This window comes from Betta splendens, chromosome 19 (genome assembly GCF_900634795.4).
Source record: "Betta splendens chromosome 19, fBetSpl5.4, whole genome shotgun sequence".
NCBI classification, from domain to species: Eukaryota; Metazoa; Chordata; class Actinopteri; order Anabantiformes; family Osphronemidae; genus Betta; species Betta splendens.
The window spans coordinates 1,588,607-1,606,251 of record NC_040898.2 but is presented as its reverse complement, the minus strand read 5'-3'; positions in this window follow the sequence as shown (position 1 = coordinate 1,606,251).

Genomic DNA, 17,645 nt, shown 5'->3' with positions numbered 1-17,645 from the left:
CAGTTGATCTGCTTTGCATGTTAAAATTACAATCTCTTTTAGTGAATTCTTACTTTCAGTTTCAGTTTAGTTAGCATTTCTTACTCTTTTTAGTTGTGTTATACAACCCCATCATAATAAACTGTAGGGTGCACAGAAAGCAGAAAACTGTTACAATCCATGAGCCAGGCTTCTAACATAAATCAAAGGGAAAAAAATCACATTGCCCATTCAGTGTCTGAATATGCAGATGTCCAAGTTACTTATATGTATACTCATTTTCGGATTATAGGTGTTACCTGAGGAAAGGGGTTGCTTAGGCGATTGTAAAAGATTTGTGCATGTGTATGTAGCTGTTCACACTATGGCAGGTGTCTGTCTGACAGGCATGTGATGAGTTGAGCCCTGCACAGAGCCTGTCTAAGCCTAGTGACTGGGCTCCTTTTCTATCCCAATAAGCTGCCCTGGGTCTGCTGGGCTCTTTCTGAGTCCCCCACCTCAAACATCCACTTTTGACTGCACCAATCACTAGAATACCAATGACTCGATGTCCCTCACTTCCCACTGCACCCTGCCATCTATATATATTTATATAGCTTGGTCCCCTGGTCTGAATTGCACTGGTGTTTTTAAAATGTCATAATTTTGGTTTCCACTCTGTCTGTAACAATAACATGTGTTCTAATGTATTCTACAGGCAGCACAGTGGTATAGTGGTTATAACTGTTGCCTCGAAGCATGACGATCTAACAAAGCGTTAGAAATAAGAAGAAATGAGTAAGAAACAGACAAAGTAACATATCAGTGTGACACAGGCTCATGTTTCGTTCTTGACCCAGCTTCAATATGAACTAATCTTTTATATGACTCAGGAGGAACAAATCCTCTCAGTGAACGACTCGTTCTGTTCCATGCAGTACCTTTCTTTTGCCACATGTTAGCAGCTGCTTAAGCTCAGTCAGCAGGACGGGAAACAGAGATGATTCGTTCAGGACTCACTGAACTGAGCGTCCTTCCTCAAGGATTTGTTCTTTTGTCACGTGAGAGCTGAGCTGCTCTGTAGCAAACAGCAAGCGCTCCAGTTCGTTCCTGATTCGTTCCTACGGCTCCTTAAGGAACGTTTGTTCTTTTTCCTTGGACAGCTGTGGCTCAGCTACGGTGCTGTGTGGACTGATAAACAAGGAAATGAACGATGTCTAATTTATGATCTTTATTTATTTGTTAGCTGACATCCTACATACATTATTTACACAAAAGTGGTCTGTGATTCTTGTAGATGTGTGTAGTTTTATTGTGTATATAATGTAAAGTGTGTTTGTAAATCAATACTTTTCGAATATATATATAATATCAACATGTTGATTTTGTGGTCCTGTATACTTTGCCACAATCATAAAATATAACAATAAAATAATAATAATAATAATAATAATAATAATAATAATAATAATAATAATAATAATAATAATAATAATAACTAGATAAAGCATTTAAGAAAATGCACAGTGAATGCTTCCATGCTGAATGTATTCCTGAAGAATTGCTGAAAGTAGCTGAAACATTTAAAACAGATGAAAATAGCTAAAGCATGTAAAGCACATATGTGAAGAGAATTAGGAATTGTTTAAACAGTGCTGAATATTTGCAGAAGAAGCTGAAGTAGTTAAATTTTAAATGGAGGAAACTTGAAAAAGATTTGCTGAAATTAAAGAACTGCTGAAAATCAAGGAAGTGTGTAAAGGTTTGCTTAATTTGTTGAAATATAACCAAATGTATCAAAATGGCTAAATATTGTAATTAAATAGTTTTGATTTCAAGAGGTGAACGAGTAGCTCAAAGTTTTGGAAATATTTATTACAGCTGAAATTTGCTGCAGAACAAGTAGTTAAATTTAAATTGAGAAAAGTTGAAGCTTTGAAGGAAGCGTGTGCAGGTAATTGCTAAACAGTAGTCATAATTAACTAGTCAAATGGCTAAAAATTAGATTAGTGATTTTATTTTGAAAGTGTTTGTCCTAAATTGCTAAACTGGAAAAAGTGCTTATTAAGTAGTCCTAAATAACAAAAAAGCAGTCAAAAGCAGAAATCAAAAAAGTTTAAAGCTTAGTTAGTAGCACTATACGTTTAGTGGTCTTATTTACTCTTTATTTCTTATTTATGATTTACAGGAAGCTTGTGTGGGTAATTGTTAAATTGTAAAATTGTCTCACTAACTAGTCACAATAAACCAGTAATTACTTTATTGTAAAATAGACACATTACCAATTTACAATTAACCGTCAAACGCAGAAATTATTTTATTAAAGCTAAAGATTTGGTTTGATGCTTCTATTTTAAAAGGATTTAAAGATGTGTGTGCTTTATACAGTAGTTAAACTGTAAAATAGTCTCATTACTTGTCACAATTAACCATTCAAAAGCAGAAATTGTCCTATTAAAGCTAAGAAATTGGATTGGTGTTTTTGTTTTGGAAGGATTCAGAGGAAGTGTGTGATTAATTACTAAGAATCAAACAGTGTAATGAACTAATCAGTAATATGCATAGAGTTGCTACCCTGAGCATCAGGGGATTGACCTGTCAGTCAAAGGTGCAGCTGTGCTGTTGTCATAAAGACGAAAGGCGGGAAAATCAGGCTTACTCTACTCTGTGAAAGCAGAGTTGCACCGCTACTAAACAGGCTTCTTAAAGCAAAACCGTAATACCTATCACAAAAATAACTCAACTTTTTAAATGCCAAGGCTTCAATGAGCAACTGGTGTACGTTTTATGTTTGAAGACGAAAAATTGTGGCCACAGTCACGATTTCAAAATGCCAATCTTGAGTCTCACAAACAAATGCATAAAGAGTCTATGGGAGAAATTGTGGAACTCCCTGCGCTTTGAGGCATATACAGACTAAAGTTTAGGTCTGAGGGCTTAACCAGACACATCATTAGAAAGAAGATAAGTATAACGAGATAAACAGAAAAGTTCTGTCTTAAAAAAACGTCCCCTCCCACTCTAGCTGTGACATCACACACTCTAGCTCATGCAATACACACTAATGGAAAAGCTTAAAATTTACCAAAAACAAACATATACATTTCATATACATACATATGTGCATTGTTATACATATCCCATACAACTTAATCAAAGTCATGACATACAACACCACAATTTCCATATTCACACATTATTGATATTGGTAGTGATAAGTACTGTATAAGTAATACTTACAGTTGGATTTGGAAAGTGTCCCACTACAAGGTTAGTAAGGCTGTAGCTTAATATTATTCACCCAAAGGGTGAGGCAGACGTTGCATGAACAATGCCACTTGTGGAAGCCAGGGTGATGTGAGGGGCCACTACGCCCATCCAACAAGCAGAGGAAAGAATCCTAGCAGCCAGGGAGCCCACGCACCTTCAGTTCCAGGAGGGCAGGTGTTGCGACCCAAGCCGCCCACACAGAGCCCCCCAGGCAGAGCTGCAGCAGCCACAGAGACAGCACCCGGGGGTCAACGCTGTCCGCCCCATGAGAACCAGGGGCAAACACTCCCCCCGGTGGGAGGGTCGGCCTAAAAGAGTGGAGCCCGAGGACCCACGGTCCGTAGGGAGCCTGCCAGGAGATGCCCCCGCGCCCAGAGTGGGACCCGCTCCCAGTCCACCACCCCTACACGAGCGGAGCGGGGCCTACCCCATCGGCCCGACCCCTGTCACCACACCGGCCTGCAGCACAAGGCCAGCAATTGGTGGGGGTCAGCAGAAAAGAGACCACCCAGGCAGACGATCATCGTACCCCGGGCGGAAAACCGGACCCCTCACACTCCAACCGCACCACACGCATACAAACTCACACAAACACAGACGCATACACCCACCCACATATACAACACACATCATCACACACATACCATAAACTCTCTCACTGCAGCTCCTCCCGAGCCCCGCCCAACCCCCCCCAAGCCGGGGGAGGCAGAGGGCAGCAGAAAAGGTACCCCAGAACCCTGCAACCCAGCTTGGACGTGAGTGTGTGAAACTAAAGTGCACTGAAGGAGGGTGACACCTCCAGGAGCACGACCGCTGGCTGACGGTGTGTCCCCTGGACAGTGCACCCCCTCACCCTAAATGTCTTTTTGCAGTTAAAACTGGGTGGTGATCTCTCCACCAGGGCCAGTGGGCGAGGCCACAACTGGCCTCAGCCCCAGGTCCCAGTGAAAGAGCCCACCCCCAGCCCTAAATGTATGTGTATGTGGCTAAGTATGAGGAACTTTGGGAGATAGCCAATTCTCCGAGGGGTCCAGCATACAGAGCCATCAATGGGAAGGCATATATGATATGTATATGTCTGTATGAGTATGTGCACACACCTTAACACTATTATTGGTATTAGTATTAATCTCCAAGGTAGACTACAGTACAACAGTAGTTCGTTCAAGAAGAGTATATATATTATATATATACTCCTCTTGTTAAAGCAAAGCTGTCCATCACAATATGGCATTCAGCGTAAGATATGCAGCTTGCTAAACTGCTGGACAGAACAAAAAAGAATAAAAAAAGACCAAAAACCACCCAATATTTAAACTGCTATAGATCAACAACTATTAAAGATATTAAAAAAGCTGAATGGAAGATTAATTGTTGAATAGTTAAAGACTGTTTTACGGTGTCTGTAGCTTAAAGTATGCTTAAGTAGTTAAAGCTGAAAGAAATACAGTGAATGCTTCCAGCATTTACTGTATTTCTGTTTGTTTTGTTTGTTTGTTTTGTAAGTATTGCTGTGGCTCAGCTATGGTGCTGTGTGGACTGATAAACAAGGAAATGAACAACGTCTGATTTCTGACGTTTATTTGTTTGTCACCTGACAGCCGGCATATATTATTTATTCCTTGAAACATAATTACTTAGTGGTCTTTGGACTTCGTTTATTTGTCACGTGATAGCCAAGCCAAGCAGGCTCTAGCGAACACCAAGTGCTCCAGTTTTTTCCGGATTCGTCCATACGGATCTTCACGGATCATTCGCTCATTGGTTTGTTCATTTATCATGTGACCGCTACCAAGCGACTGTTGCACTGTTAAACAACAATGGCAGGGAAGATGCAGGGCATAAGCCACGTTAATGTGTTGCGTATTTGCTAGGTTTTCACATGGTTTGAATTGCTTGTGGCATTTTGTGATTATAATTTGTCCACTGAAGCAAACCATGATGTAGACAACCATTATTACAATGCCAACAGCACCGCATGCTGTAAATAAACAAACTAAAAAATGACTCGAAATTATTGGTTCCCTTTACTGATCAAGAGTTAAAGATCTGAGTCAGTTAAAAGAACTGAACTTCCTATTTCTAGTTATAACTAACTAACACAAGTTAATCACAGGTCATCGCTGCAGTGTTCATTTGCAGACTGACAGGGAATAGTGACTAATAAGACTAATAAGGTAACATTATATAAATGATTTATAAAAACACTAAAGATTATTGTGTTTTTAATTCAGTTTATATCCACAAAAATAATGATAAAGTTGACTGCTGAAGCAGAGCTAGGGCTGCAATCAGACGTGGGTACAGAACTGGTGCCTGATCTGACTGTGGGGGTTGAGCTCGAGCAGGGTCTGGGCCAGATGGCTGCACTGGAGCTTGAGCTGGGCAAGGTGGCTGGGCGACAGGTGCCGCGGGGTTCAGATGTAGCAGGGAAACCGGTGCAGCAGGGGTGCGGTGTGGCTGAAATACAGTGGTACATGTGTTACTGTACATGCTTAATATGTACGAACTCAGCTCCACATGCTGTCTGACGTTGAGTGTTACTGTTGATGTTATCTGACTTGTTTACATTCTTAATGCTATGGTTGTGGTCTTGTCTTGTGTGTTTTGTCATTACTTCTAGTCTTTTTGTATTGTATTGTATTTCTGTAGTCCAGGTGTCCTGTGTTCAGTTACTGGTCCAACCATCATGTCTGTGTTCTGTTAATAGTCTATCTGTAATGTCTGTGTTCAGTTACTGGCCCAACCGCCTTGTCAGTGATGAATGTTTTTGTATGTGAGTATATATTGAATTAAGTTACAGTTCATTGACTGGCTTCAATTTAAAAAGCTTGCTTTATGTGCCATTTGTTGGGATTTAGTTGTGTAGGGTTGTAAACATTTCCCTCTTTTTTCACCTCTAGTACCCTGTGGTTTTGTAGCTTGCATGCACGACACAGCATATCAGTTTCAGTGTTCAGCAGAAGAAAAGGCTGCATTCACAGCAATATGAACAATGGTGGGAAACACTGAACCTGTGAAATGTTTATTCAGCGCATTAAAGAGTAATGAGGAGACTCATCTAATGACTGAGGCCACATTACTAACATGCTCAAAGTTATAGAAGGTTCTTGCCCAGGCTTAATGGGTTACTTGTGTAACATAAACAACCCCATAATGAGCTAAGTCCTATATTTTCCTAATTTTCTGTTGATAAGCAAAAATGGTTCTGTAAGCAAAATTTGCGTCTTTAGGCAAAAAGATGAACACACATTTCAGTGCATTGTGGCCACAAACACATAATTCAGAACATTTTTTAGACACAATTGTAATTTTTCCTAAGCTCGTTAGTGGTGTACAGTAAGTCACTTGCTGAATGTCATACCTTCCCCATTAGCAGGAATGTTACTCAGGTGCTGTGAAAGTGAGAAAGAAAATGGGTGATGGTGGTTAGGGTGTTTGCATCCTTAGCCACACAGCTGGTAATGTTGTTGTAGTGGCTTTTTTTCCACTGCTTCATCAAAAAACAAGAATCACAACTTTGTTGGCAAAAGACAAGCTTGCGTTGTCATCATTTTTGTTGCCATGCAAGTGGAGCTTTTGTTTGCGCAATCTACATTTTGCTTATGCAGCCAAAAAGGAGATTTTCCTCCTGGGCAGCAGGTTTATAAACTGAGTGGGGTGGGTGTGTAAGTTGGGGGGGGCTGCCTATTAAAAGTGGATATGGTGTGGAACGTTGGGGATAAAACTCTAAGTCATCCATTAGGCACTCATTCTGAATTGTGACAGGCTAAATATAGAATGTAAAAGCATGTTTTGTCAGAACACTGGCAATGTGGCAACGTCTTCACTCCATACAGTGACAAATGTTGGTAAAATCAAAGTAAAACAAGGAAACACCACTAGCAGTATAATACTAATACTATTATTAAATATGAAAATAAAGAACTAGAAAGAAAACAAGAAAAAAGATTATGCAAGCATGTATTGAATGCACTGTAATTGAGAAAGTCATTAACAATGAGTGATAATTTAAAAGCCTGATTAAAGAGGTTCAGACCTGGAATTAGGAGGCCTTGAGCTAATAAAGCATCACTGCAGCCACTTCAGGAGCCCTACCAATTCACAATATTAAGTTGCTTAGTCATATGCACTTCCCCGTTAACCAGTCACTGCTAATGCCCTCATGCTGTCTGGAAACCAAGGTTAATCATCTCCTTTTTCATCAAAGCCAAGAGGGTAATTACTGCATGGAGTGCACCAGTGTCTGACTGGAGAGGAACAGCTTAGTTTTGTCATCACACACTGTTGACATTGTAATTACATCATAATAAAGTGTAGTTAGTTAATGAATGAGAGCATATGCTGCTAATCACAAACAGTAATGTAGCTGCATCTTTTCCCAGGCGCATGGTCCCTCCCTCTGTGCTGGTGATGCTCACAGACGTGCATTTGCACATGTGCCTTTGTGTTCTTCAGCTGGCTGCGAAGTGTTACCTGGTTTGGTTGGTTTGGTGTGATTAACAAACAGAAACTAATAAGCAGGTATTGCTACAAAAATAATATAATATAATATAATATAATATAATATAATATAATATAATATAATATAATATAATATAATATAATATAATATAATATAATTTTTTTTGTTACATTTACATTAAGGGGCATTTGCGCCTGAATAAACTGAGACATTCAAATAAAAGCTGTTCTTCAGCCCCCTGGAGTATTCACTATACTCTATAGAACACGGAGAAATAATCTTCCACCTCGTCTGGATCTTCGTCTCATAAATACAAGCAAATATCACCCTGCTGCATGGTGGAACAAGACAACTGCTATGATAATGTCTGCTATGATTTCCTTATAATGTCTTAACCTAAAAACTTAAATTGTTTTCTATTCTCTCTTTTAAAGGCCTTTTAAACTTGTTTCAAACACAAAGCTTGTGTCAGGAACGCTCGGATGAGGACCCAAATGCACAGCAAAACACAGGTTGACGGTGATCAAAGGGTGGTTTATTCTGGGTTAGGCAGAGGCAGCGTCAGGGACAGGCAAGGTTCATACACGGGAGGGGGTTACAATACCAGAATCGTCGAGCGTCAGATCGTGGTCAGGCAGGCAAGGTCGGCAACAGGCAGAACAGAAAAGCAGGGCAGACAAGAACAGGCAGGGATCAGGTAGGCTCAAAATCAGCAGTCAAGACAGGATTCACGAAACACGGTAGGGCAGGATCAACAAACCGGATTATGACAGGAAACACACAAACAACGATCTGGCGGGGAACTAAGGACACAGGTAGTGGTTAAATACAAAGTGAACTAATAGCAGATGAAGTGCAGGTGTGGATAATGTGGACCGGTACTGACAGGGAACAGCTGTGATGTGACGTAGCAGGAAGTCCTTTCAACATAAAGGCGGATCTAAAACCGGGACGTGACAACTGAACAGGAAGTATTACAAAATAAAACAGGAAACAACAAGAAACAAAACCCAGATCGTGACAGTGCCCCCCTCCCAAGGGCGGATTCCAGACGACCAAAGAAAAAAACCGAGCAGGGCGGGCGGAGGGAGGACCGGCGGAGGGCAAGAACCAAAAACAACCCGCACGGAACACCGACAGGGCGGGCGGAGGGTGGACTGGGGGAGGGAAAAACGGGAACCCCCATCAAAACAAAACGCACGCCCGTACACGACAGACCAGAGGACCTACCCGAAAAACAAAACCAGAACGAGTCCCCTAATCAAGAAAAACCAACATGAATGTCCACAAGACAAGAACAAAGTCCACGACGCATGAACAACAACAACGTCTCGCTGCTCCCTCTTAAGGCGGGTGGAGACGCGGCGAGATCCTGCCCAGCCGCCGCTGAGGCAGGGGGGCACACCCAGTGCCCTTGGGCTGGGCCAGCGTCCACGGGGACCCCCCCGAACGGCGATGTCCTCCTGGCGGACGCTGATCCAGGAGGTTGAGGAGTCGAGGCGGACGGCGCCGCAGGAGGCAGCGCCATCCAAGCAGCAGGATGCGCTGAGGGCGAGGCCACCAGTCCGGCAGCAGAGACAGAGACGAGGCAGGAACCAGAGACGAAGACAGACGTGGAGACGCGGCCGGAGCCGGGCCGCCAGGAACCGATGCAGATGCGGCCGGAGCCGGGCTGCCAGGCCGCCGGGACTGCGGCTGGCGCGACCTCCTCCTGGAGGTCCGCCGAGACTGCCACTCCGAGACTGACAGGAACGGCAGCAACATGGCCGACAGGAACAGGGGCTGGAACGGCCGCAACATGGCCGACAGGAACAGGGACTGGAACGGCCGCAACATGGCCGACAGGAACAGGGACTGGAACGGCCGCAACATGGCCGACAGGAACAGGGACAGGAACTGGAACGGCCGCAACATGGCCGACAGGAACAGGGACAGGAACTGGAACGGCCGCAACATGGCCGACAGGAACAGGGACAGGAACTGGAACGGCCGCAACATGGCCGACAGGGACTGGGACAAGAACTGCCGCAACATGGCCGACAGGGACTGGGACAGGAACTGGAACGGCCGCAACATGGCCGACAGGGACTGGGACAGGAACTGGAACGGCCGCAACATGGCCGACAGGGACTGGGACAGGAACTGGAACGGCCGCAACATGGCCGACAGGGACTGGGACAGGGACTGGAACGACCTCTACATGGCCGACAGGAACAGGAACGACCTCTACATGGCTGACAGGAACAGGAACGGCCTCAACATGGCCGACAGGAACAGGAACGACCTCAACATGGCCGACAGGAACAGGAACGACCTCAACATGGCCGACAGGAACAGGAACGGCCTCAACATGGCCGACAGGAACAGGAACGGCCTCAACATGGCCGACAGGGACAGGAACGACCCCTACTTGGCCGACAGGAACAGGAACGACCTCTACAAGGCCGACAGGAACAGGAACGACCTCTACTTGGCCGACAGGAACAGGAACGACCTCTACTTGGCCGACAGGAACAGGAACGGCCTCAACATGGCCGACAAGGACAGGAGCGGCGTCCTTACTAGAGCCGGCGGCGCTGCTCTCAGGCTCCCCACAGGAGCCGGCGGCACTGCTCTCAGGCTCCCCACAGGGGCCGGCGGTGCTGCCCTTAGGCTCCTCACTAGAGCCGGCGGCGCTGCTCTCAGGCTCCTCACTAGAGCCGGCGGCGCTGCTCTCAGGCTCCTCACTAGAGCCGGCGGCTCTGCTCTCCGACTCCTCACTAGAGCCGGCGGCGCTGCTCTCAGACCCCTCACTGGAGCCGGCGGCGCTGCTCTCAGGCTCCTCACTGGAGCCGGCAGCGACTGAGACGGCGTCTACTCTGAAGCCGGCTTGGCTGCTTGCAACCGCCGAGCTCGACGGAGCAGACGTCGGGCCTGATCGGGTGTGCATAGCACCCGTTCGACAGGTGGTGTCCTCTGACTGGGACAAGACCTGCGCGTGACTGGACTGAACTGGGACAGGCGCGTGACTGGACTGGACTGAGACAGGACTCGGCTGTACTGGGACAGGACTCGACTGAACTGGGGCCTGGACGTGACTCGACTGGGCTGGAACGTGGACTGGGTTCGACTGGACGGGAACCTGGACTAGACTCGACGGGACTGGAACCTGGACTGGGTTCGACCGGACTGGGACGGGACTTGACTGGGCTGGAACGTGGACTGGGTTCGACTGGACAGGAACCTGGAATAGACTCGACTGGACGGGAACCTGGACTGGGCTCGACTGAGCGGGAACCTGGACTGGGCTCGACTGGGCGGGAACCTGGACTGGGCTCGACTGGACTGGGACTGGGCTCGACTGGACAGGGACTGGGCTCGACTGGACAGGGACGGGGCTCGACTGGACAGGGACTGGGCTCGACTGGACAGGGACGGGGCTCGACTGGACAGGGATGGGGCTCGACTGGACTGGGACGGGGCTCGACTGGACTGGAACGTGGACTAGAGACTGAACAGCGCGCGGCTGGACTGGAGACTGAACAGCGCGCGGCTGAGCTGGAGACTGAACGGAACACGGCTGAGCTGGAGACTGAACGGAACACGGCTGAGCTGGAGACTGAACGGAACACGGCTGAGCTGGAGACTGAACGGAACACGGCTGAGCTGGAGACCACGGAGACTGGGGACCGCACGAGTGCAGGAAGTCCTCCCAGCGGAGTAAACGTGGAGCTGGGCAGGCTGGTGCAATCATGACGGTCCGACGGGGTTGGGAGGAGGAGACCGAAGCCATCGACGGTGCAAAAATCCTGTTATTAACTAACACTGATGTAAGTGTTTCGGCTGGCGTGGCCCGAGCGGACGGCGTGGAGGCGGGTGTGGTGCGGAGTGCGCTGCTTAACTCCCCAAGCCGCGCGCACAATTGCTCGTAGAGGTGACGGACACTGGAGCGTTCTAGCACGCCGTCCTCATCCTCTAGGGTCCACACCGCCACTTCCACGGCGCTGCGCTGGGCTTCCGGGTTGGGCGCCCTTCGGTAATCCTCCGCGAGGATCGAAAAATAATGGCGTAGATCGCTGGGTAGCTCGGCGCATGTAAACTCCATTTTCCCCGCGGGTGAATGGGACTCGCCGCCAAAAACAAAAACCAAAACAAGAAACAAAAAACAGTCACTGACCTAGACGGAGGCTGGATGCTGGCTGGGTCCAAGTCTGGCCAGATCGTTCTGTCAGGAACGCTCGGATGAGGACCCAAATGCACAGCAAAACACAGGTTGACGGTGATCAAAGGGTGGTTTATTCTGGGTTAGGCAGAGGCAGCGTCAGGGACAGGCAAGGTTCATACACGAGAGGGGGTTACAATACCAGAATCGTCGAGCGTCAGATCGTGGTCAGGCAGGCAAGGTCGGCAACAGGCAGAACAGAAAAGCAGGGCAGACAAGAACACGCAGGGATCAGGCAGGCTCGCAGTCAGCAGTCAAGACAGGATTCACGAAACACGGTAGGGCAGGATCAACAAACCGGATTATGACAGGAAACACACAAACAACGATCTGGCGGGGAACTAAGGACACAGGTGGTGGTTAAATACAAAGTGAACTAATAGCAGATGAAGTGCAGGTGTGGATAATGCGGACCGGTACTGACAGGGAACAGCTGTGATGTGACGTAGCAGGAAGTCCTTTCAACATAAAGGCGGATCTAAAACCGGGACGTGACAACTGAACAGGAAGTATTACAAAATAAAACAGGAAACAACAAGAAACAAAACCCAGATCGTGACAGCTTGACTGTGTCGAACAGGGTTGGAAATTCCATAGAACAGTCTTATGTACTGTACTTGTTTGAGACTCCCAGTACAGCTGCTCATGCGTTGGTGAAAGTACTGTATGTTGAATGTTCTCTAAGACATTAGTTTTGTCCTTGGAGTTGGTGTTTTTAATCAGGTCTATTGTTACACTCATTGACCCACCCACCTTATTCCTTTACCTACTTTCAAGACTCCTTTTTTGTTTTGTTTTGTTTTTTTAATTTCTTACTTACCTCAAATACTTCATCATTTGTGTCATGAAGAATCTCATGCTAATTGTTGCTACTGTATACCCATGTCTAACTCCGGCAGTGACCCTATGGATGGGTGATATATTTTAAGACAGAAAACTGGAGATGCTCCTGGTCCTATTCTAGACTAAGAAAGGGAAAAGGGGGGTTGTATATTTTACAAATATGCTACACAATATTTTCATTTTTTGACTTTAAACATGTATCAATCTTTAAAATATTTTCTTTAATCAAGGCAAATGTTAAACTAACAAATGTCAATCATGTTAGCAAGACTGAAGGTAGTGTTTTGTATGGAAACCCCGCCCCCTCTTCTGGACATTGGAGGGAAAGTTACACCTGTCAATTGTCGCCGTCCCCCATCTTTTCACTCACATTGGGAAGTCCAAACCTCTTTCTTACTGTGAGTTAGTCATTCGTCGCATACATCAGGCCAAGCAATATGCATTATTCAGTATGTGCATACCATTAATGTTTGTGATGTGTGGAGAGGACTAAAACACACAACTCGGGCCACGGTGAGGCTGGAAATGGTCGCCAGGTCATGGGTGACCAAGCCTGGGCAAATAAACTAAACCTGTTCTTCAACAGATATGATTCTGCCCAGCCCCCAGTCTCCAACCACACGGCCCCCTCTTCACACCTCTCCAGTCCAGGCGTCTCCTCCCATCTGCAGCTGTTCACACCTCAGCACCATGCAATCCACTCTGCCCTTACTCGGACCGTAACAAAGGGACTCCCTCCCACCCCCAACCCCCTCTGCCTCACTCTGAACCAGGTTAGGAGGGAGTTAAGGAGGACCAAGGCCAGGAAGGCAACAGGCCAGGCTCCTCAGGGAGTGTGCAGACCAGCTCTGTGAGGTGACCCTCTCCATATTCAACCCGGGCCTGGAGAGAGTACCAGTACTATGGAGGACTTCCTGTCTGGTTTTGGTTCCAAAAATACCCTGTCCAAACCACTTCAGACCCATAACCTTAAACACTAACACTAGGAGTACTGACTTTTCTAAAAATTACTATAAAACTGGCTGGGCGTTTAAATGACCGGCTCGCTGTAGCTGACCCCGAGTCATGTATGAACGGCTCCTTTTGTTACATGAATTGGGCAATTGACAAAATCATTCATGCTGCTGGAAAGTCAGCTGGGAGAGGACTATTCCTGGGGGCTTTCTGTGGTCAGTCTCTAAGCCAAAAACGGATAGAATGAAGCTGAAGAAGGTTTCAAAGGTTTTACTTCTTAAAACCTGGCTCACAGAACTAGACACCACAAAGGAACTAAAACAGAGCTGAACCAGAAAACAAAGAGAACATGACCTGGTGATCAATTTTGGATGGAAGCAGTATCAGCACACATGGGTTTTTCCCTTAGCTGAGATTTATTTATAACAAAGTACAAAAAAAAATCACATATTGTAAATGTATGTTCACATGTAAATAATAATAAAAAGTGATTGAGTACATTTCAGCAATCACTCACAATCCTGGCACTGCCATGATATCTCCCTCCTGCATTTGCCACATAATAATAAGATGGCACAATAGTGGGCTTGAACCTGAAACCTTCTGGTTCCCAAGCCAATTCTCTGAGCCACCTGGCTTCTTTCAAGGGATGAAAAGTTGCTTTTGCATTGAAATTTGCCCACCCCCACTTCCAGTGAAGCTGCTTCCCTCCAAAATGGAGCACCAGGTCACGTCTTTATTTTTTGGTTTGTTTATCTTTGAGATAATAGCGGAAAGAACGAAATCACTATATGTCTCATGGGTCAAAGCAACCAAAATACGCTGTGGCTATGCCATTACTTTGAGTGACTTACAAAATTAAACTCATCTTTATGTTCCTAAACATACATATTTTTTTTATTTTTCGTATTTCTGTCAATAGATCTCTGATAGATTTGTAACAAAAAAAAGTTTTCATTTCATTGTGCATTTGTGATAGGGCACTCACTTGAGCCCATACAAACTGCTTGCTGTCAAGTGAAAGCATGAGGGTCAGTGAGAGAATGAGGGACCTGAAAGTGTTTAATTTGATTTTTACAAGACATCGAGAAAAGCCTGAAGAAATTGTCACATGCCCTTTATTATTTGCATATGTGTAAAATGTTTTTGGTACTATTTTTATTAATACGTCTGTCACACCACCATGCCTTGTCTTGTCTGACAAACCCCTGAACCTGTTTAGGAAGAGAGGAGGCCAGATTGGAAGAAAACTGAAGAGAGGTAAGAATGCATCATTTAAATAAAGTTTTTGTTTTCACATTTTGGGGAAGAAAAATCATTTCACCCTAACTTGTTTTCCTCTTCACTAGGGGGATGATTTTGATCCTGCAAGCGAGCATATTCTCAAGGAACAAAGTGTGTGCACCTCTCAATGAGGACCCACAAAATCTGGTGAGGTTACAGGGTAAGTAGTTCTATAAATTCTAGGTTTCTTTATTGACTTGTGATTTTGCCTTGTGTTCACTATTATAACCACCTATTAAATTTGGGGTTGCAGAAGTGCTGTACTTTATCTTTGCATCTGATTCATAATTTGAAGTGGTGAAGATGCAACATTATTTATGTGTTTTGAATTAATTTGTTTTATTTTGTGACTACACAGGTGGAAGACAAATGTGTCACCCAAAGGGCTATTGAGGAGACCACTGTAAGATTCTATGTTATCAAAGAACTACATGCCTGTGATATCCCAAAGGAAATTGGCATTGTTTTTGAAGGCCAGACATTATTACAAGATCTGGATATTCTCACATCAGCCACTGCCTTGTTGTTTGGCCTAATGTATGCTTTAACATAAACTACCCTTCTGAGTTCTGCAGAAAGTCGTGATAGAGGAAAATACACTCTCTAACAAAGCCCAAACTCTTCAACACAGACTATTTCAATGAGCTGTTGACAAGTTTTGACAACGTAGACAGACAATGAGCTCTCAAGTTGGCCATGGACTGTTTATAAATCATATGTCGATTTAGGTATACCATTTTTATTTAAATTAATGGAGCAATGTGTGTGTTGTTCGGAATATTAAACTCCTTTGTTGTATAAATGCTACATGAAGTAGAAACGTGTGCAGATCTACAGTAGCTCGCTGGCATAAGTACTTTTCTACAGCTATTGGTCCATTTTGCCATTTCGTCTATTAATTGACTAATATCTGTAGAGGTGAAACTGGGCAACTGTTATTCACGTGAAAACAGTCATTAGTCATTAACCGGAGGAAAAAAAATGATAAACAATTAATATACAGCCATGCTTCTGCAATTAGAGGAGAGGATATAAAAATATGAGCAAAACGGTGCAAACACATATTCTACAGCTCTGTTCGATGACTTTAGAGGATCTATTAGAATCTGGTAGAGGTGCCCATTCTTGGATTGTGATGCAGCAGTGCACATCCAGGGTGTACTGACTCTAAGAACGGACTGGGAGTCATCCAACTTACCTCATGCGTGGTGCCGTTTCAAGCAACATGTGGAGCTAATGTTTTCCAGCAATGGTCAGCTACTTAGCCAAGGCCCAGAGCTCACACTGGATAAGGCAATTGATACAGCCCGCTCTCGCGAGCTAGCTCAAGTGCAGCTAAAAGCCATGGCTAGTGACATCCATGCCCTACGCCGAATAGACAGAAAACCGGACATGAAAACACAGGCCAAAAGGTCAGACGAAGAGCCAAAAAGGCCAAACAAAGCCTGTGGTGTATGTGGAGGGCACCACAGCAAGCAGACAGAATGCCCAGCAAAAGGGAAACAGGGAAGAAAATTTAACCATTTTTCAGGAGCCTGCAAATTGAAGCCTCACACTCAAAGAAGAACAGCACTCGGGGAGGTGCACACAGCGCTGAAAGAAAAAACGAGGATTTTTACTCAGAGCTGTTTGTAGACATTGTTGCTGTAACAGAAAATAAAGATAGTTTCTACGCAGACTTACAACTGGGTCCAAGCAAAACAAAACTTTCAAATTAGACACTGGAGCCCAAGCAAATATTATACCCACAAAAATATTCCAAAAAACACATGCATAACACACTGCTGGAAAAAGACCAACAGAAGCTGTTTGACTATGGAAGACACCAACTGAAGGTGAGGGGCTACTGTGAACTAAAAAGGAGATACAATGACTACAATGACTGAAGTAATAAGAGTAAAAATATACAATGTGGACTGTAATAGTCCGCCCATACTAGGCTTCAAAGCATGGAAAGCACTTGGACTAATCAGTAGCATATGCAAAAAGAGCATCGAAACAGAAAAAGCCAACAGAAATTATGTGTGAGACATTGTCAAAAGCATCAGTGAATTTCAGGGACAGTGCAATTTCAGGATAGACCCCAGTGTGACACCAGTGGTCTGCCCACCAAGAAGAGTACCCTTTGCCCTTAGAGATTGTCTGAAAGCAGAATTAAACAACATAGACATGGACAGCATCATAAAGAGAGTCACTGAAAAGACACAAAAGCTCTGAATATGCCTGGATCCATGGCCCCTAAATAAAGCATGATGAGGCCACACTACCCCCTTCCCACACTTAACGATGTAACCCACAAACTGCCAAGTTCTTCAGCATCCTAGATGCATGATCTGGATACTGGGCCATCAAGCTCAGAGATGAGTCATCACAGCTCACAACCTTTAAGGTGGATGCATCAAAAATGGCTTGGGTGCAACAATCATGGAGGAATGCAGGCCATTCGCATATGCATCAAGGTTGCTTAACAGCACATAACAAAACTATGCCCAAATAGAGAAAAAGTTTCAATAATACATATATGGGAGGCACGTCGCTGTGGAATAAGCCGCTTGAAAGCATGCTACACAAGCCATTAGCTCTTGCGCCACCACGCCTACAGCGAATACTGCTTGCACTACGGAAGTACAGGATAAATCTCATCCACAAACCTGGAAAAGAGATATCGAT